Genomic DNA, 23,052 nt, shown 5'->3' on the forward strand with positions numbered 1-23,052 from the left:
CCCCCGGCCAATAAACGCAAAAGGGGATGCAGGGGGGGTAGGAAGAGGTGTAAAGAGGTAAGGGTGGAATTGGAACAAGAACAGGGCCCAAACAACGAGGGTGGGGTGTTTAATCTCAGTAAACGGAATCTCAATAAGGGTGAAATTAGTCTCCTTGCAAAAGGATTGAAGTTTGCACCCAATCACAAAATTAATAAATTTGAATCCTACATTAACATAAAGAAATTTATGAGGAAATTATGTCTAAAGAAATATTTTTTAAAGAACCCGATCTTAAGGGAAAATGAGAAATCAATATATACACACAGTACCCTAAAGAACCCCTCAACTTTCTTCCCTCAAACTGAGTACAGTGAGGCAATGGTGGCCTTTGAAAACTTAGTAGATAAGGATATTAGAAATATGAAAATCAATAAATACGGAAATGATAATCTAACCAACATAGAGAGGAAGGCGATAAAGGAATTGCGTAGGGATCCGGAGATAACGATTCGACCAGCTGATAAAGGTGGGGGAATCGTGATACAGGATGCAGAGATATACTGTAAAGAAGCACTCAGACTGTTGGGAGACTCAGAGACATATCACGTCTTGAGCTGTGATCCGACAGTCGAGTATACCTACCAGCTGAAATCCCTATTAGATGAAGGACTTACATCTGGGATCCTAAACCATAAAGAATATGATTTTTTAATGGTCCAACATCCAAGAAGGCCATTGTTTTATCATTTGCCAAAAGTGCACAAGGATCTGACAGACCCACCGGGGAGACCCATAGTGTCGGGGGTGGGGTCCCTCACTGCAAACCTATCCAGATATGTGGACACATTTCTACAAAAATACGTAAAAGAAACTAAGGCTTATATTAAGGATACTAAGGATGTGTTGAACACTTTGGGTGGTTTGCAGTGGGAGAATGAGTGGCTGTTATGTACCCTGGATGTATCCTCTTTATATACTGTCATTGAACACACAAGAGAACTAGAAGCAGTAAAGTTTTATTTGGAACATGATGATGCGATGACTGATGCTCAGAGGGATTTTATTTTGAGATCTATTAAATTTATTTTGGAACATAATTATTTTGAGTATGATGGATGTTGGTACCTACAGGTCGATGGAACGGCGATGGGGACCAGGTTCGCACCCTCATATGCAAATTTGTTCATGTCGCATTGGGAGGAGACATCTGTGTATGGAAATGGGGAGCACGGTGCGGACCTGGTCCTATGGCGCCGTTTCATCGACGACGTGTTGATGATATGGCGGGGAAATCAAATATCATTGGATAGATATATTAATATGATTAACAACAATGACTGGAAAATTAGATTCACTACCGAAATAAGTAGAGACAGGATACATTTCCTGGATTTGGAAATATTTGTGGATAAGGATCGCCTGAATACGAGAACCTTTCTAAAGGCGGTTGATGTTAATAGCTATATCTTATATACAAGCTGCCACCTACCTAGGTGGCTAAATGAGGTCCCTAGGGGACAGTTCTCCAGACTGCGCCGCAATTGTACTGATATAAAGGATTATGACCTGGAAGCATGCATGCTGGAGAACTGTCTCCTGGAGAAGGGATATCCGGTAGAGAAAGTGGAGCAATCTAGAAAGATGGTCCGACAAAAGAATCATGAAGAATTGTTGACAACTAGTAGGAAACAAGACTGGGATGGAAATGATTTTAGCTTGACACTACAATATAGTGTACAATCAAAGAAAGTAAGGAATATTATCAACAAACATTGGGATGTCCTAAAACAGGATAAAATCCTGGGTGAAATGATACCTGAAAGACCACAAGTTGTTTTTAAAAGGGCCCCAAATATTGGGCTATCGATAGCCACTGCAGCTAATGAATATAAAGGGGAATTGGTTGAGAGTGGGAGGGGAAGAGGCAGGGCAGGCTTTGTGAGATGCGGTTTTTGCCTGAATTGTAGGAAGACTAGTAATCCAGGTAGAATAATAGAAGTAGAGGCATCAGATTCAGTGAAATATAAGATTAAAGATCAAATAACCTGCACTACATGTGGGGTAATTTATTGCATTCAATGTCCCTGCCAGAAGAGGTACATAGGGAGGACAAAGAGGGCCTTGCAAAGTAGGATAGCTGAGCATTTTAATAAGATTGGGAAACAGAATGAAGCACACCCACTGTCGAAACACTATAAAGAAAAACATGGGGGGAGCCTGAGGGGAACTATATTTTTTGGACTGGAAGTAGTAAGTCATGGTAGGAGGGGGGGTAACTATATTCAGAAGATGTCTAGAAACGAATCGAAATGGATTTATCAGCTGGATACAATCATCCCAAAAGGTTTGAATAGTGAAATGGAGTTATTTGCATTTTTTTAAGAAATTCTGTGGCTTGGTTTTTATTTTATGTGAACAATAATAAATGATTTGGGAGAGGAGAGATATGGGCGACTATACATAAAATGTGAATGAATGGAGAGAAAGTGAGGGTGAAGAGATGATAAGAGAGAGATAGATGAAAAAATTATATCTTATTTAATTATTTTTTATAATCATCCCTTTATTGTGAACATATCTTAGTATGTGGAATTGGACTACAGGAAAATGGAGACCGATATCAGGTGACTGTGTAACCACACCCCAAGGAAATTAAGGGTGGATAAGTTCTGAGGTCAAAGGAACTATAAAAATGGCCAGTTCAAAGTGTTCCATAATTCTAAATCCTCCTGAAGAAGGCCGACGATTTATCGGCTGAAACGCGTAGAGGTATCAGTAGAAGTATAATAACTGCCCATACGAATCTGCAGAGGTTTTGGAAGAAGCGGACTGTTAGCGCGCAACAACCGCTAGTGAAATTCCAATAGCCTACAGAGGTGACGTCACCGAAGAGCAGTGCACGCGAGAAGCCGAGAGACTGAGCATACGGCGGGCGCACCTCCGTAATCTCTATGCGGAAGTGACGTATGCCGCACGAAGACACCAGCCCGGTGAGCGGCGGGCATAGGAGACGAGTCTGAGGACATTGAGTCTGGTGAGACCCAGACAGGAACGGAAAAACTGGCCTGGATCCTAAGAGGACCTGAATAGAGTGGTACACCGAACACAAGGGAGTACGTGAGTTTACCAATATCGCTGTTCTGAATGAACTATATACAAGAAATTATCCTTTGAATTGGAGAGGCAGTTAATAAACAGCCTGTCTTTAACTTCAGAATTCTGGAGTTATTTTAAGAATTGAAGAGTTAACTTAAAGATAGAAGAGTTAACTTTAGGTTTGCCTGAGGTAAAATGTTTTCTGAATACGACACGCCTCATCACCATGGTGACCACTCTAGAAATGTTATTAAAGACAGGAGCTAAGCTTAGTGAATTGAGGCCAATTGTTGTAATATTCATAATGATAATTATCATGCTCCCAAATGTCTACTTTGTGAGCCTAATAGCCGATATTTGTCTATGGGGAGCCCAAATTGTCCATTAGCTGCTGGGCGCCCCAATTTCCTGCTTCCCAAAAAAGTCCCTGGTGTAGGCCTTTGATTTGTAACTCTGGTTGTATTTTGTTGCAGCATCATTTCTGTAACACCCATACAGGCTATATATTCCTAGACTGACATTGTTATATTGAAAAGTATTCAAGAGAATCAGCATTAGTTCCCCAGATCACCCAGCAGCTCCGTAATCTCTGGAGATAATGATTTGTCTACTCATTCCACATGCCTTGTTGTGCTTCAGTGACAGGTTTATAAGAATTTAGTACTGTACATATACAGATTCGACAGCGAGAGTCATGGGAAATATTTACATGTCCTCCTCCTTATACAAACTTTCCTCAGTCAGGATTGTTCACAGAACGCAACATGCCTCTCATTTGTGTACAAACACACAGAAGTTGTATTTGCAAACCCATCTGCAGCAAAACATATAAAATATATAAAATCTATCTACTTCACTTCCTCGCATCTGTGCCAAAGAAAACAAAAAAAAAAAGAAAACGTCAGTAATACCAGAATAAAATGAGTTTGTGCTTTTTAACAGTCGTGTTTGTGTTGAGTCTGTTTGCTTTTACTTTGTGTGTTTGCATGTAAACACCGTGTATTTGCATGTGACCCTCTGCGGATGCATAATTGTAAATGTGCTTAAAGGAATCCTTAACCTATTTTGGTTTCTGGACGTAGAAACTACGTCCAGAAACCGTGTGCGCTACCGCGCGCCCCCGCGGCCGATCGCGCGCGTGCACGCGCACTCCCGGCCGCGGATTCGGTAGTCAGGGAATCAATGTATCCGGCTATGGTGCCCGATCACTGATTCCTCTCCCCCGCTGAAAAAGCGACAGCTTCTCTCGGAAGCTGCGCCTTTTCTGGCCGTTCCCTTCCCGATGCGCCACTCTAAGCGTGTGCTACGCTTAGAGTGACGTCATGTAAACAAACTCATGGCCGCCATCTTGTGGCCAAAAAGTAATACTACAACTGAAAATAAAAATAAATTAAAATCAACACACATTTACATTATAAATCTATTGTTTACCCCCCACCCTCCCAAAACTACCCAAATAAAATGTTTACTATAAAAAAAAAAACCATTACAATAAAAAAAACAAAAAACATGTAAATATTTACCTAAGGGTCTAAACTTTTTAAATATCAATGTAAAGATGAAAAATTTCTATATTTTTTTTATTTTAAACTTGTTAATAGTGATAGATGCAAAATGGAAAAAATGCACCTTTATTTCCAAATAAAATATTGTCGCCATACATTGTGATAGGGACATAATTTTAACGGTGTAATAACCGGGACATATGGGCAAATACAATACATGAGTTTTAATTATGGAGGCATGTATTATTTTAAAACTATAATGGCTGAAAAACTGAGAAATAATGAATTTTTCCATTTTTTTCTTATTCTTCCTGTTAAAATGCGTTTACAGTAAAGTGGCTCTTAGCAAAATGTACCCCCCAAAGAAAGCCTAATTGGTGGTGGAAAAAACAAGATATAGATCAGTTCATTGTGATAAGTAGTGATAAAGTTATAGGCTAATGAATGGGAGGTGAACATTTCTCTCGTGAAAACCACGGAACCTGAATGGGTTAAAGGGTAACTGAAGTGAGAGGGATATGGAGGCTGCCATATTTATTTCCTTTTAAGCAATACCGGTTGCCTGGATATCCTGCTGATCCTCCGCCTCTAATAAGGCCTCACAAGAATATCTCCACTGACCACTAATCATTTGGCGAGCAGAACCTTCATCTGCCTGTCTGACTGGAAGTCCTCTTTGATTATTAAAACTAACTATGTACACTCGATGGTTATGAAAGAATGACAGTTTTTGATCACAGTCCAGCTTACAAGAGCGCTGTGGGATACGCTTCCAGTATGATACCACTCATCTGAATTTAAACAGTTTGTAAAGTGTCCACTTGTGTAAATATGGCCAGTCTAGCTCTTTGAAGTCCGTATCAAAAGATAGCGCCAGCATCCAGCGTTCCATACTGGAGCGCCACCCACCATACTCAAGAAGAATTTCACTGTTCCGACCTCAGAAACAATTTTTTTTCAAAGGCGATTTCTTTAAATAGATCTGGTTTAAAGAGCCTTAAATTATTCAAGTGGGATGGTGAGGAAGTTTTGTAGTGTTGTAAGAACAAAGACCTGCTGTTGCAGTTTTGGAGAAGACATGAAAAGTGAAAGAACTTTGTGCTGCTGTAGGCATCATCTTCAGCTAAAATGAGTGAGACTTTTTCATTGGCTCTAGGTTACTCCGATTCAGAGATCTGAATTCTCAAAATATTTAATTCGTTAACCCTCTGGGCGATACAATTATATCGCCCAGGAGGGGGCGCAGCACTTTTTTTTTTATTTTATTTTTTTTAAATCATGTAGCGAGCCCAGGGCTCGCTACATGATAGCCGCTGCGCAGCGGCATCCCCCCACCCACTCCGATCGCCTTCGGTGATCAGAGTAAGCAGGAAATCTCGTTCAGAACGGGATTTCCTGCTGGGCTTCCCCGGTCGCCATGGCGACGGGGTGGGATGACGTCACCGACGTCATGGACGTCGTGACGTCAGAGGGAGTCCCGATCCACCCCTTAACGCTGCCTGGCCCTGATTGGCCAGGCTGCGCAAGGGGTCGGGGCGGGGGGGGGCTGCGCGGCACGGCGGGTGGCGGCGGATCGGCGGCGAGCGGCGGCGATCGAAAGTTATACGCAGCTAGCAAAGTGCTAGCTGCGTGTAACAAAAAAAAAATTATGCAAATCGGCCCAGCAGGGCCTGAGAACTCTTCCTGAGCGACAAACCCCGAGCTCAGCTCGGGATTATCGCTCAGGAGGTTAAAATCAGTGTTGCTGGCGAATTTTCAACAAAGTCATTTTTGCATCAAAAATGCAATTTTCGATTTTGAGAAAATATTCGCAAAAATACATTGGCCTCAATTCACTAAGATCATGCTGGAGATAATAAGGCAAGAGTAAACTTACCTCCACACAGTAAGAGAGTTATCTTATCTCTTCATTCCTTAAGTTACCTCCCCTGTAGTTAAGTTAGCTCATCTCTAGTTAAGTTACCTCCCCTGTAGTTAAAGAGGAACTCCAGTGAAAATAATGTAATAAAAAAGTGCTTCATTTTTACAATAATTATGTATAAATGATTTAGTCGGTGTTTGCTCATTGTAAAATCTTTCCTCTCCCCGATTTACATTCTGACATTTATTACATGGTGACATTTTTACTGTGGGCAGGTTATGTAGCTGCTGTTAGCTGTTTTGGCTGTTAGAGACAGCTGTAAACAGCTAATTCTTGTCTGTGAACATTGTTACATTGTGGCAGTTTGCCCAGAGTACCGCAGTACTCAGAGCTTCTTGTGGGAGGGGTTTCACCACAATATCAGTCACACAGCGCCCCCTGATGGTCTGCTTGTGAAAATCATTATATTTCTCATGTAAAAGGGGGTATCAGCTACTGATTGGGATAAAGTTCAATTCTTGGTTGGAGTTTCTCTTTAAGTTACCTCCTCTGTAGTTATTTTCACACACACTTAATTAACAGCCTGTCTTTAACTTTAGAATTCTGGAGTTATTTTAAGGATTGAAGAGTTAACTTTAGGTTTGCCTGAGGTAAAATGTTTCCTGAATACGACATGCCTCATCACCATGGTGATAACTATAGAAACGTTATTAAAGACAAGACATAAGCTTAGTGAATTGAGGCCATTGTATTTTCACAATATGGTCAAAGAAAACACATTTTTCTTGCAATGCATGCTTTTATTTTTTTTCCAGACAACCTCCCAATTTGAGACAAATGGTTATCAGAAGTGCATTATCTATACCAGAAACTCCAGGCACATTACCCTGCAATAACAAAAGTGTGAGGCCTGCCCTTGTATCTTGGGCACGAGCCAAATAATACAAATACCAAACTCACAGAAAAATCTTCAAATACCAGTTTCCCAGTGAGTCATCCAATGTTGTATACATGATACTCTGCATGAAATGCAGAGCGCTGCGCTGCATAATATGTTGGCACTTTATAAATACAATAAATAAATCAATTCCCCTCAAGAAGAATCTATATAGGAGAAACAGGACAAAAACTGCGCACAAGAATGAACCATCACCACTTTAAAATCAGTGATAGTAAAATGGACACACCAGTGGCTCAACACTTCTGTGAACCAGGACACAGTATGCAAGATCTAAAAGTACTTATTAAGGGTAACTTCAAAAATGAACAATCAAGAAAAATTTCTGAGTACAAGATTATGAAAATGTTCAAGACATTAACAGAAGGTTTAAAATGTGGAATGGGATTCATGAGACCTTGTTCAAGATGAGTGACTTGACTTCATGATCTCCAGAAACCTGCTGGATTTCATGTATGCTTGCACTAACTCACTGGCTCCAGCCTCCTGATCACCTGACACCTAACGGATAAACAGTAACCAGCACAACTGCCATCTACGTGTTTACTATTTACCTGCATCAGTGTTTTACTTCAGCTAATATCTGGAAATATACCTGAAGAAGGGGACTAGATCCCAGAAAGCTTGCACCATTTAACTCTATCAGTTAGCCATCAAAAGGTATTACTTTTACAAGACTTTGTTTTTCTACCTACATAATTTGTTTGGCTAACACGGTACAGAAACTTTTTAGCCTCTTTCCAATGCGAAAATTCATGAAAAACGTTAAAACATTTTTACCATGAAAATGAGTGAAAAGCGCAAAAATCTTTATTTTAGATACGTATACCTTATGTTTATTTTAGATAGACACATACTATTGACACTCAATCTGACCATTTACAGTTGGATGGGATGCTGATCACATGACTGAGCATGCATTTCTCTGACATTCTGGGAAAAACAAAAGTTTGCTTTCTTAGAACAGAAAGAATTTGCGATAATTCAGGTTGGAGTGAGCTTGAGATGTCTCCCAGTGCATCACTGATGAATATATGCAAATTAACCATTGTTACCCTTAGAAGCTAAACACACCTCCAGAACCGCTGGAATGCAATGATGTGTCAGCTTGTTAATTTGTACAGAGCCATAATAATCCAACATGCATACAGCCTGTTTCGGATTGTTTGATCCTCATCAGTGCATGGCATGGATTCATTTCACTCTATGGAGTAGGGCTTGTAACACTAAGAGGTACAGACTAACCAGCAAGCTCATGGTGAACCAGAACTCATTGGATTGTGTAAGGGACCACAATGGTCCTAAAAGCCCCTTTACTAAAATGCTAAGAAAAAAAAAAGTTTGCTTTCTTAAAACATTCTGAACAAGAGATTTAGTTTTCTCAGCCAAGTGCTATTGTACTCCCCAAGGTAAGGCCACTGTGGAAGGTCTTCCACTTCTCACTCCTACTCCTGACCATAAAAGGACCACCTTGCCCAGTCAAGCCGAAAGTGGCATGCTAATATCATGAATGCTCAAACGCACATTGTGCTTTGTACATCCAGCTAAATTTCCCTGTGTGAAGCAAGGTTTATTCTCGTGGAATGTGAGGATGGTTGGCAAATATAATTAGATTTTGCGAAATGAAGAGCAAGCAGCCATGACGTGACCCGCTGACCTAACCGGGGTCAAAAGTTTAACTGAAAAGAGATTGAATGACCTATTTACTATTGAGACACTTCCGTATGTAACCTGGCTGGGTGTTCTATCCTAGAATGTAGACCAACAAGGACACTGTTCAGCAGGAATTGACCTCGTAATGAGAAGATTCAATTAATGTTTCGTCATAAAAAGGACAACCTCCATGCAAAGAACTAAAGCAAGTAAATGAAGGTGGTGTTTTAAAGAGCACCTCAGCCAAAGCTCGGGTACAATATTAGATACTTACCTAAAGAGGAGGAGGCCTCAGGATCCTATTGAGGCTTCCCTCCCTGCTCTAATGTCCCCTGTCGCTGAGCACGGCCAGAAAATGAGCGACAATGCATTGTAGCTAATCATACAGTATAGGAGGCAGTACAGCTCTTCTTCCTCCAGCGTGGACACGCAATAGTTGACCCAGCCCGCCCACGCATGCGCAATAAGCCGCAGGCTCCGTGCTACTGCGCATGTGTGGAAGGCTCGCACAGGTAGTGCGCGGCCACGCTTCAGAAAGAAGAGGAGTGGATGTGGAGGGGGGGCGCACTCAACAACGGGGGGCTTTAAATCAGCAAGAAAAGCCTCAATAGGATCCTGAGGCTTCCCTCTTTTAAGGTATGGCTCTGATTTTGATCCCAAGCTTCGGCTCAATATCACCTTAAGTCCAGTTTACAGTTGTTTCTTTCTTTTCTTTTTTATAATGTAGAAATAAAATATACTATATATGTTTATGAGACACACACACAACTTTTAATAATAGTGTATACAACCTATGCAATTCCATTTTGAGCAAATTCTCTTTTTTATGTGTCTGTTGGATACTCGTTGCTCTGCACATACTGTGGTTCTGCAGCAGTTAACACTTTTAGATCTATACTATTTGACTGTATCACAAGGCAGTTTGTTCATCAAAAGCCTGGAGAGCAGTACAAGGAGGACTATCTGGAGACAACAGTGAAGCATGGTGGATTCAGGATGGTTTTTCCTCAGGAATGCGACATTGGTTTGCAGTTCAATGTTTGTCCCCCAATGCTTGCCTAACATTAAAAATACACACACAAGCTAGACGGCATTAGCAAGCGAATGATTCCAGCCCGCAAAACGACAAATAAAGAACGCCTGGCCGCAACATGGCATTTTTTGAATTCAACAATAGCACAACAATAGTCTGCCCTTCACATAATTAGTGTGATGGGTCAGTCTAGATGGATGATAATTGTTGTATATCCGAGTCTTTTCACGTCATTGTGCCTTTTCCCTGATGATAGCCGAGCGATATGTCATTACTTGTTCGTTTCTGTCTAGCATGTGTACGGAGCCTAAAGCGGCCCTCCGGTGTATATTATATATTCAAATGCAGTGTTGTTTGTGAATTTTTACTAAAGTAATTTTCGGATTGAAAATGCTGTTTTTGATTTTGAGACTATATTCGCGAAAATATATTGTATTTTCGAAAAATATGGTCAAAGGAAATTCATTTTTGTTCTGATGCAAAATTGTCACAAAAAAAACCTTTCTTTTAGCCAGGGATGGTCATGGTCAGCCAACTTTGCTACGCTGGAAGTACACGTAGTTCTACGCAATTACACTTCGCAAACTACGGTTTCGAAATCAGAAGCTTCGCTACGTTTGCATTTCGTAGACTACGCGTTGAAATACGGAAGCTTTGCGTAGTGCAAAATGTAGTGTATGCGGACGCTTATGCCCTTATGCAGAGAAATTTCTGCAATAATCTGCTAAATATGCGCATGGGTGAACTAATATATGCATACATTCCACCTTCCAATATGGAATTGTATACGTATAGAAGGGCAATACTATTTCTGCGCATGCACAATGATCCGTATAGACGCAATTACCGCACGCGTAGTAGACTTTGCAATACATACGTCAACTACGCGTAGCGGGCGAAGCTTCGAATATCGGTACTACGACTACGCGGAAATACGTACGCAAAGTTTTTAAACTTCGTCTATGAACTACGATGCGTAGTTGCGGACTACGACACGTAGATTTGCACTGGCGTAATTTACAAGGAAGTCACAAAAAAATTTCCGTGAAAATTAATGTGAATAGAATGTCAGCATTTTCGCTCATTGCTATTCAATGGGTTTCTCTTTTACAAGCAAGTTATAAATAATGACCTGCTGTGTCTTTACCTTCCCTTCCCCAAACTCTAACCTCCTCGTCTAAGGAAAACTCCAATGCCTTATCATAATTTCTCTCTCTATCTTCTTAATAGCCCCTCCCCCATCTATTCTTGTAGAGTTTGAAGAGGCCTATTGGCCAAAAGCAAAAGCTCCACCCACATGTTCAATCACCGTTGTTATAAATGAGCAATCCCCGACAACTAACACTGATTATCATTTGAACCAATCCATTTGTTACGAATCGGCCCATAAGATGAGGAAACGAGCGCTATATGGTGCATTACCTTTTATTGCTTCTAAAGAATTAATACATTTGCACTTACAAGTTCAAAAATTCTGAACCCCCTCACTGCTGCCTCTTATGGTGCCCAACTGCCCATACATGATACAATAAAAAAGTTAAATGTTTCCATTTATTCGATCTAAATAATCAAATCGAATGAAAGTTGAAAATATTTTTTTTTTCCGATCAAGAAATGCGAACGATTATCCCATTTTTTCGAAAAAAATCTGATCAGACATGCTGGAAAAATCTTTATATTCAATCTAACGGAATAATCGAACTAAATTATCTAATCGAAAAAAAAAAATGAAAAATTGTACCATGTATGGGCACCATTAAGAAGATCGCTGCCGTGTCCCTGTTGTCTTCTCCTGCGGGCAAGGGTGGGCGGGTCCCTCTCTTTACTGTACCGACAGCGTCATCTGACGAAAGCGTGAGAATGCCAGAACACATAATGATGTTGACGGCACTGTAAGAAGAAGGACCCGCCCACCCTTGCCCACAGGAGAAACCCTTTGAAACTAGGGAAGCCTGTCCCTGGCCACGGCAGCGATCTTCCTAATGGTGCCATATGTGGTACAATTTTTTCCTTTTTTTTTCAATTAGATAATTTTGTTTGATTATTCTGTTATTTCCAACATATCCAAATGGATTTTTATTGAAAAAACGCGATAATTGTTCGTTTTTCTTGATCGCACAACTCAGCACACAAGTGATTCCCCCTTTCTCCTCGCCAACAGAGCTCTCTGTTGGTGGGGTCTGATCGCCCCCCAGTAGTTTATTTTGTTTTTTATACATATTTATTTTATTACTTTTTTTTAATTAAATTTGACGATTTTTTTTTCGTATTTAGTTATTCCCCCTCCAATGTGATCGGCTGTCATAGGCTTCAGCCTATGACAGTCAATCACTACCCAGCCTATGGAGGGGACAGCCATGTTACACGGCTGTTCCCAGTACAGTGCTGATGCAAATTGCAGCACTGTATGGGGTAATTAGACGGCGATCGCCGCTGGGAGACTGAAGGTGGAACTCTGCTCTGCCTTCCAAGCAGGAGATTTGCACGCAGTGTGCGCGCGATCTCCTGCTAGCCCCATAGAAGGCCGTTTATGCCAATCGGCATGGAACAGTCCTGGGGCTGCCGCACTGCTCACGCCAACTAGCGTGGAGCAGTCGGCAAGTAGTTAAGGTGGCCACTAATAATACAATCTTTTTCATCCAATTTTACCAAATCTATGTAGTATAAGGGTAAACTGAGTGAATGTATTGAATGGATAATTTAGGCATTTACCTTATATTACATAGAAATGGTAAGATTGGATGAAAAAGATTGTATCATTAGTGGCCACCTTAAGTTGCAGTAATGAGGGGGCCTGGAACCAACCCCACAGGGGTGATATATGATTTTAACACTTTTGATCTTGTAAGTGTGATTTATTCATTCTTTAGAAGCAATAATAGGTAATGCACCATATAGCAGAACTCTTGTTTCCTCATGATATTTTTTCACTCGCCCATAAGTGCTGGATCTGGCTGATTTGGTGCATTGAGGTTATCTGTGGAATCATTGTCTCCATGATCCCTTTCATAGTGGGAGTGCTGTCTGACTATCTTCCTTGAATTGCTATATAAGATATGGACGATAATCTTTAACCACTTTATCCACCACTGTAGTATATCTATGTCCTCTGTGACTTCATCTAAGCCACGAGGGCGTAGATATAAGTCGTGTAGCTGAAGCTAGTGTTGGGCGAACAGTGTTCGCCACTGTTCGGGTTCTGCAGAACATCACCCTGTTCGGGTGATGTTCGAGTTCGGCCGAACACCTGACGGTGCTCGGCCAAACCGTTCGGCCACATGGCCGAACTAAGAGCGCATGGCCGAACGTTCCCCGAACGTTCGGCTAGCGCTGTGATTGGCCGAACGGGTCACGTGGTTCGGGCCCGAACGCGCTCTGATTGGCCGAACGGTCACGTGGTTCGGGTAAATAAATACCCGAACCACGTCATATCTCCGCCATTTGTCTGTGGGTTTAGCTTTGGGTAGGCAGGCAGGGTAGTTCGCTCTCCAGCCATGCTAGCCAGGGTCCCCCCCAGTCATTGTGTGTCGCTGCTGGGAACAGTAGTACACCGCTCGCTCAGCCACACTATATATAGCATTGTTTACTGCCACTGTGTACCTCGCTCAGCCACGCTATATATATAGCATTGTGTTTTCTGACACTCTGTGTACACGGCTTAGCCTGACTAATATAGCATTGTGTGTACTGCCACTGTGCACCTCGCTCAGCCACGCTATATATAGCATTGTGTGTACTGCCACTGTGCACCTCGCTCAGCCACGCTATATATAGCATTGTGTGTACTGCCACTGTGCACCTCGCTCAGCCACGCTATATATATAGCATTGTGTTTTCTGACACTCTGTGTACACGGCTTAGCCTGACTAATATAGCATTGTGTGTACTGCCACTGTGCACCTCGCTCAGCCACGCTATATATAGCATTGTGTGTACTGCCACTGTGCACCTCGCTCAGCCACGCTATATATAGCATTGTGTGTACTGCCACTGTGCACCTCGCTCAGCCACGCTATATATAGCATTGTGTGTACTGCCACTGTGCACCTCGCTCAGCCACGCTATATATATAGCATTGTGTTTTCTGACACTCTGTGTACACGGCTTAGCCTGACTAATATAGCATTGTGTGTACTGCCACTGTGCACCTCGCTCAGCCACGCTATATATAGCATTGTGTGTACTGCCACTGTGCACCTCGCTCAGCCACGCTATATATAGCATTGTGTGTACTGCCACTGTGCACCTCGCTCAGCCACGCTATATATAGCATTGTGTGTACTGCCACTGTGCACCTCGCTCAGCCACGCTATATATATAGCATTGTGTTTTCTGACACTCTGTGTACACGGCTTAGCCTGACTAATATAGCATTGTGTGTACTGCCACTGTGCACCTCGCTCAGCCACGCTATATATAGCATTGTGTGTACTGCCACTGTGCACCTCGCTCAGCCACGCTATATATAGCATTGTGTGTACTGCCACTGTGCACCTCGCTCAGCCACGCTATATATAGCATTGTGTGTACTGCCACTGTGCACCTCGCTCAGCCACGCTATATATAGCATTGTGTGTACTGCCACTGTGCACCTCGCTCAGCCACGCTATATATAGCATTGTGTGTACTGCCACTGTGCACCTCGCTCAGCCACGCTATATATATAGCATTGTGTTTTCTGACACTCTGTGTACACGGCTTAGCCTGACTAATATAGCATTGTGTGTACTGCCACTGTGCACCTCGCTCAGCCACGCTATATATAGCATTGTGTGTACTGCCACTGTGCACCTCGCTCAGCCACGCTATATATAGCATTGTGTGTACTGCCACTGTGCACCTCGCTCAGCCACGCTATATATAGCATTGTGTGTACTGCCACTGTGCACCTCGCTCAGCCACGCTATATATATAGCATTGTGTTTTCTGACACTCTGTGTACACGGCTTAGCCTGACTAATATAGCATTGTGTGTACTGCCACTGTGCACCTCGCTCAGCCACGCTATATATAGCATTGTGTGTACTGCCACTGTGCACCTCGCTCAGCCACGCTATATATAGCATTGTGTGTACTGCCACTGTGCACCTCGCTCAGCCACGCTATATATAGCATTGTGTGTACTGCCACTGTGCACCTCGCTCAGCCACGCTATATATAGCATTGTGTGTACTGCCACTGTGCACCTCGCTCAGCCACGCTATATATAGCATTGTGTGTACTGCCACTGTGCACCTCGCTCAGCCACGCTATATATAGCATTGTGTGTACTGCCACTGTGCACCTCGCTCAGCCACGCTATATATAGCATTGTGTGTACTGCCACTGTGCACCTCGCTCAGCCACGCTATATATATAGCATTGTGTTTTCTGACACTCTGTGTACACGGCTTAGCCTGACTAATATAGCATTGTGTGTACTGCCACTGTGCACCTCGCTCAGCCACGCTATATATAGCATTGTGTTTTCTGACACTCTGTGTACACGGCTTAGCCTGACTATATAGCATTGTGTGTACTGCCACTGTGCACCTCGCTCAGCCACGCTATATATAGCATTGTGTTTTCTGACACTCTGTGTACACGGCTTAGCCTGACTATATAGCATTGTGTGTACTGCCACTGTGCACCTCGCTCAGCCACGCTATATATAGCATTGTGTTTTCTGACACTCTGTGTACACGGCTTAGCCTGACTAAATAGCATTGTGTGTACTGCCACTGTGCACCTCGCTCAGCCACGCTATATATAACATTGTGCTTTCTGACACTCTGTGTACACGGCTTAGCCTGACTAATATAGCATTGTGTGTACTGCCACTGTGCACCTCGCTCAGCCACGCTATATATAGCATTGTGTTTTCTGACACTCTGTGTACACGGCTTAGCCAGACTATATAGCATTGTGTGTACTGCCACTCTGTGTACACCGCTCAGCCAGACTATATAGCATTGTGTTTACTTCCACTCTGTGTCTGCTGGGCCTGGGAACAGTAGTACACCGCTCACCCGCCACTGTATAGCATTGTGCTCTGTGTCGCTGCTGGGAATAGTGGTACTGTATAGCATTTCTGTACTGCCACTGTACTGCTGCCAGTCAGCGTGTACTGTAAGGATAAGTGAAATGAGGAAGAAATCCGGTGAAAGAGGAAGGGGCAAGGGAAGAGGTGTTTCCCCTGACGGTTCACGTACAGGCCACAGGGGAGCACCCAAGAAAACCCACTCAATACCGCCCATGTTGTCCAGGACAACAACCCTCACAAATCCAAAAGAACAGGACCAGATAATTACTTGGATGACCTCTCAAGCGTCCAGCAGTGGGTTAAGCAGCACCAGCACATCACGCACGAGGTCCGAGTCCTCAGCCAGTTACAAGGAGCCAGTGGGCACAAAGCTGACACAACCGGCAGCGACACCACGCACACAACTGCCAGATAACCAGTCCTATGAATTACCTCAGGACACAATGGGGTATTCGCAGGAGCTATTCCCAGCCCAACAAACTTCCACCTATGAAAGGTCAATGGAGGAACAGCCAGAAATGTTGTGCCCGGATTCACAGCCATTAACTGTGGGAAATGCACCGCGCACTGAAATACAAGGCGAGTCCGAGGAGGACTCGGAAACCCAAATCCCAGAGCAAGTTGGGCAGGAGGGGTTGCAATTGCAGGAGGTCGGCCGACAAGATCTGGAAGACGACGTTGGAGTGAGCTGCGCAGAGGTTGTTCTGGGGAGCTCTACTCCACGGCGGCGGCCCCCCACAATGACATATGACGAGTTTGAGGAGATGGAAGAGGAGGGTATGGACAATGTGGACAGAGACCCAGATTTTATTTGTGAACGAGAACATCGCCGTCGTAGCAGCAGCACAGATGAGTCTGTTGAAGAACCCACTGCTGCACGAGTTCGCCTTGTGCCACAAGGTAGGCGGCGCGCAATTTCAGGCACCACAAGCGTGGAAGTTAGAGTGAGAGGCAAAAGAGGAGGAAACAGAAATCGCCAGCAAGAAGGCAGGTGCTCCAAAGTCTGGGCTTTCTTTGAAGACTGCACTGAGGATGTTACCATGGCGATTTGCAAGGTGTGCAAGACTCGCCTGAGCAGGGGGAAAAGTATTAACAACCTCTCCACCACCAGCATGAGCCGCCACATGCTATCCAAACATCCCACTCTGTGGGCAAACGCGGCAGGACAGGGTACCAGCAACACTGCCTCCCTTGGGTTCACCAGACTCACCACCAGACCCGCCTCAGCAGCAGCAGTAGCCCAGCCATTGCGTGGTTCACAACATTCACAAACATCAGACGACGCTGACACTGTCACTTTCCGGAGTAGTGCTCTTGAGGTCTCCCAGTGTTCATCAAACACAACAACCAACAGCCCTTCCGTGTGCAGCGCTACGGTTCAGTTGTCTGTGTCGGAGATGTTTGAGCGCAAGAGGAAATTGCCAGCAAATGACCCCCGGGCCGTGGCAGTAACAGCCAGCATAGCCAAGCTTCTGGCCTGCGAAATGCTGCCATATCGAGTGGTGGAGACAAACAGCTTCAAGGGCATGATGTCAGTGGCCATCCCACGTTACGTGGTTCCCAGCCGCTACCACTTTGCGCGCTCTGCAGTGCCTGAGTTGCATGAGCACGTGGTCAGCAAAATAACCCGAAGCTTGAAGAATGCTGTTGCCTGCAAGGTTCACCTCACCACTGACACTTGGACGAGTGCGTTCGGCCAGGGTCGATACATCTCCCTTACCGCGCACTGGGTGAACCTTGTGGAGCCTGGCAGCGATTCCTCACCTGCTACGGCGCGGGTGTTGCCCACGCCGCAAACAGCTGCACCGCCGTCCCTCCCACTGGATAACAACAGCAGCACCTACCTCTCTGACTCCTTCTCCTCCAACGCATCTCAAAGCTGTACCTCATCCGGAAACGCTAACCCAGCAGCAGTAGGATCGTGGAAGCAGTGCAGCACAGCTGTTGGCATGCGTCAGCAAGCGTTGCTGAAGCTGATCTGCCTTGGGGATAAGCAGCACACAGGGGAGGAAATTTGGAAGGGAATAAAGGAACAGACGGATTTGTGGCTGGCACCGCTGGACTTGAAACCGGGCATGGTTGTGTGTGATAATGGGAGTAATCTCATTTGCGCTTTAAGGTTGGCTAAGCTGACACACATCCCTTGCCTGGCGCACGTGATGAACCTAGTAGTTCAGCGGTTCCTGAGGACATACCCAGGCGTGGCCGATCTTCTGTTGAAGGTGCGTCGAGTGGCCAAACATTGTAGAAATTCCAGTACTGCTTCGGGGGCACTCGCCAAGATGCAGGAGCGCTTCAATCTCCCCCACCATCGCTTGCTGTGTGATGTCCCTACGCGCTGGAATTCTACGCTGCACATGCTAGCACGCTTTTGTGAGCAGAAGAGTGCAGTGGTCCAGTACATGACGGCGCAGTACCGAGGCGCATCCGGACAGCTGCCAAGCTTCTGTGGATCCGATTGGGCCAACATGTTGGACCTCTGCCAAGTCCTCCAAAATTTTGAGCAATCCACGTTGCTTGTGAGCAGTGACAACTCTTCAGTCAGCATTACCATACCACTGCTGTGTTTACTGAAGAGGTCAATGTTGAAAATCAAGGAAACAGCTGTCATGATGCAACTGGGGGAATCTGAAGGAGAAAACGATCAGCGTGATGGTACCAACATCAGGCCATCCGCCTCAGGGAACGCTGGCCCCAGCAGCTATGACGAAGAAGAGGAGGAGGAACAGCTGGAGTTGGAGCAGGAATTTCATGCCACCACTGACGAGGGCCAGAGCGGTGCACGTTGGACTTCCACAATTCAGCGCGAATGGTCAGCAGAAGCAGACCAGGAGGAAGGTGACGACTATGATGCATCACAACAACTATCACAACGCTCACAAGAGGATGATGAGGATTCTGGTAGGACTCTTGCACACATGGCTCAATTCATGCTAGACTGCATTGAACGCGACCCACGCATTGTGCGCATTCTGGACAACACCAATTACTGGGTTTATACCCTTCTGGATCCACGGTACAAACACAATGTTCCAAAACTGCTTGAAGAAAGAGTCAGACAGGTCAAAATGGAAGAATACCAGCAGGCCCTTGTGGAGACTTTAGAGAGGAGATTGACATCCTCCCCCTCCTCTAGCCAGTTGTACGCCGACAGACTGACTTCCGCAAACCCAGGACGACCAGGAGGGCAGCAAACAACGCAAGCCGCAGCTAGTGCCCAAAAGGGAACGGTATCGGCAGTGTCCTTGGAGTGGGAAAATTTTCTGACACCCATGCAGCAGCAGCCCACTGAACAGGAAGCGTGCAGATCCACCTCCAACACCGATCGCCTGGAGAAGATGGTCAAGGACTACATGTCAGATGACGTAGCTGTGTCGAACAATCCATCTGCACCCTTCAACTATTGGGTATCGAAGCTAGACACCTGGCACGAACTGGCAATGTACGCAATAGAGGTGCTGGCTTGCCCGGCAGCCAGCGTTATGTCGGAACGCTGTTTCAGTGCTGCCAGAGGCATCGTCACAGATCGGCGTATCCGCCTCTCCACAGAAAATGCAGACCGTCTGACTCAAATTAAAATGAATCAATCCTGGATTGGAAATGACTAGGCAACACTCCAGGACCCCAACCAAGTAACATGACCAATGAACATCTGGGATGGTGTAGCGTTTCCGGTCTCTGTTTATTGAACCTCTCATCTGTATTACATTTATGACTGCATGGCGGCAAAAAGCATTGCTGCTATATCCGCACGCTTTTTGTCCTCATGCAAGGCCTGGGTTGTTGTGTCTCAAAAAGCACAGCCTTCTCCTCCTGCGCCTGCTCCTGTTCCATCACGTGTGCTGCTGCTGCTGCTGGGTTAGCGTTGCCGGTCCCTGTTTATTGAACCACTTATCTTTATTACATTTATGACTGCATGACGGTACAAAGCATGCTATCCGCACGCTTCTTGTCCTCATGCAAGGCCTGGGTTGTTGTGTCTCACAAAACGTGGCCTTCTCCTCCTGCGCCTCCTCCTGTTCCATCACGTCTGCTGCTGCTGGGTTAGCGTTGCCGCGTGGTCCCTGTTTATTGAACCACTTATCTTTATTACATTTATGACTGCATGGCGGTACAAAGCATGCTATCCGCACGCTTCTTGTCCTCATGCAAGGCCTGGGTTGTTGTGTCTCACAAAGCGTGGCCTTCTCCTCCTGCGCCTCCTCCTGTTCCATCACGTCTGCTGCTGCTGGGTTAGCGTTGCCGCGTGGTCCCTGTTTATTGAACCACTTATCTTTATTACATTTATGACTGCATGGCGGTACAAAGCATGCTATCCGCACGCTTCTTGTCCTCATGCAAGGCCTGGGTTGTTGTGTCTCACAAAGCGTGGCCTTCTCCTCCTGCGCCTCCTCCTGTTCCATCACGTCTGCTGCTGCTGGGTTAGCGTTGCCGCGTGGTCCCTGTTTATTGAACCACTTATCTTTATTACATTTATGACTGCATGGCGGTACAAAGCATGCTATCCGCACGCTTCTTGTCCTCATGCAAGGCCTGGGTTGTTGTGTCTCACAAAGCGTGGCCTTCTCCTCCTGCGCCTCCTCCTGTTCTATCACGTCTGCTGCTGCTGGGTTAGCATTGCCGCGTGGTCCCTGTTTATTGAACCACTTATCTTTATTACATTTATGACTGCATGGTGGTACCTCATGCAAGGCCTGGGTTGTTGTGTCTCACAAAGCGTGGCCTTCTCCTCCTGTTCCATCACGTCTGCTGCTGCTGGGTTAGCGTTGCCGCGTGGTCCCTGTTTATTGAACCACTTATCTTTATTACATTTATGACTGCATGGCGGTACCTCATGCAAGGCCTGGGTTGTTGTGTCTCACAAAGCGTGGCCTTCTCCTCCTGCGCCTCCTCCTGTTCCATCACGTCTGCTGCTGCTGGGTTAGCGTTGCCGCGTGGTCCCTGTTTATTGAACCACTTATCTTTATTACATTTATGACTGCATGGCGGTACCTCATGCAAGGCCTGGGTTGTTGTGTCTCACAAAGCGTGGCCTTCTCCTCCTGCGCCTGCTCCTGTTCCATCACGTGTGCTGCTGCTGCTGCTGGGTTAGCGTTGCCGGTCCCTGTTTATGGAACCTCTTATCTTTATTACATTTATGACTGCATGGCGGTACAAACCATGCTATCTGCACGCTTCTTGTCCTCATGCAAGGCCTGGGTTGCTGTGTCTCACAAAGCGTGGCCTTCTCCTCCTGCGCCTCCTCCTGTTCCATCACGTCTGCTGCTGCTGGGTTAGCGTTACCGCGTGGTCCCTGTTTATTGAACCACTTATCTTTATTACATTTATGACTGCATGGCGGTACAAAGCATGCTATCCGCACGCTTCTTGTCCTCATGCAAGGCCTGGGTTGTTGTGTCTCACAAAGCGTGGCCTTCTCCTCCTGCGCCACCCTCCTCCTGTTCCATCACGTGTGCTGCTGCTGGGTTAGCGTTACCGGTCCCTTTTCCTGGAACCTCTTATATGTATTACATTTATGACTGCTTGCCGACAAAAAGCATGTTACCTGTGCAAAGAAAACAGACATTTCCCGCATTTAAAAGACAGTTTTCCCTTTGAAACTTTAAAATCGATTTTCTCAAAAACTATAACCTCTTTTTGCTAAATTTTTTTTCCTCTTGTACCCACTCCCAAGGTGCACATACCCTGTAAATTTGGGGTATGTAGCATGTAAGGAGGCTTTACAAAGCACAAAAGTTCGGGTCCCCATTGACTTCCATTATGTTCGGAGTTCGGGTCGAACACCCGAACATCGCGGCCATGTTCGGCCTGTTCGGCCCGAACCCGAACATCTAGATGTTCGCCCAACACTAGCTGAAGCACAGCTGTGCAGGATTGGGCTTTCTCCTGTGCAAACCCTCCGGCAACAATCTGCTGCAGCACTAATTGGTGAAAGCGAATATATGTTCCCTGTGCCAATAAGATTGATTTTTACCATGAAAAATTATTTTATTTTCTTAGTTCATGATGAAAAATACACCCTGTACCATTATTTTAGAATCAACCTTCACCATAAACTGTGACAGGAACATAATCTAAGTTTTGTGATAAACGGTAGAAATAGCAAAACAAAATGTATGTTTTTTCATCTTTAGTAGCGGTTATTATTTTTAGAATTGGAAAAACTTAAAAATCATGTGGTTTTTTTTTTTTTTTTTAATTTCTTTGTTTTTTCCCTCTTTTTCCCATTAAAATGCATAGAAAACAAAATTGTTCAAGAGAAAAAATTCCATACAATGAAAGCCTAGTTTGTATTGTAAAAAACAATAGATATATTTCATAAGTAGTGATAAAGTTATTGCTGATTAAGTAGGGGCATAGCTAAAATGTAAAAACTGCTCTGGTCCATAAGGGAGAAACAAGGTCAGGATGCAAAGTGGTTAATAATAATAACTTCATAAAATATTTTTTTTTAACGTTTCTCACCCATCCCATCACTCCTCATTTGTTTTGGGTGATGGCGGTCAAGCAGACCGGTGTACAGAGCTTTACTGTTTTTATCTTTTGAAAGTTAGCCAATAAATTCTATCATCTTGACGCAAAGCTTCCTGCTTTAACTAATGGTTAACAGGGTACAGTACTTTACTGCTAAGCTTAACCTTCTGAACCTAAGTATTGAAGTTAATCCTTCTCCATCCTATTCCATAACCCCCTTAATTTATGCCTAACCTTCACAGCATTCTTCTAACCCTAACCGACTCATCTGTCATGGTCTTCATCATCTGTGACTTTGGTTCCAGCTTTGGGGACTCCTTTCCACTACCCCCAGGCTGTTTCTTGTGATTCTAGAGGCCTAGACAGGACATCCACTATCACCCCACCCCTTACGTACTAGGGCACCACACTGGCAGACATCTCAAGCTCACTCCAACCTGAATTATCAAAAATTCTTTCTGTTTTAAA

At 44.6% G+C, this 23,052-nt stretch overlaps 1 long non-coding RNA gene across 1 annotated transcript in view; it reads left to right on the plus strand.

The window, feature by feature from the left end:
- Positions 1-7,929: 7,929 nt before the first annotated feature.
- LOC137571011 (uncharacterized) overlaps positions 7,930-23,052 on the plus strand; it is a 75,456-nt gene continuing 60,333 nt past the window's right edge. The window contains exon 1 of the long non-coding RNA XR_011031278.1: positions 7,930-8,062. This is a non-coding gene — a long non-coding RNA (uncharacterized lncRNA). The remainder of the gene's footprint in view (positions 8,063-23,052) is intronic.

Source organism: Hyperolius riggenbachi, chromosome 4 (genome assembly GCF_040937935.1).
Source record: "Hyperolius riggenbachi isolate aHypRig1 chromosome 4, aHypRig1.pri, whole genome shotgun sequence".
Taxonomy (NCBI): Eukaryota; Metazoa; Chordata; class Amphibia; order Anura; family Hyperoliidae; genus Hyperolius; species Hyperolius riggenbachi.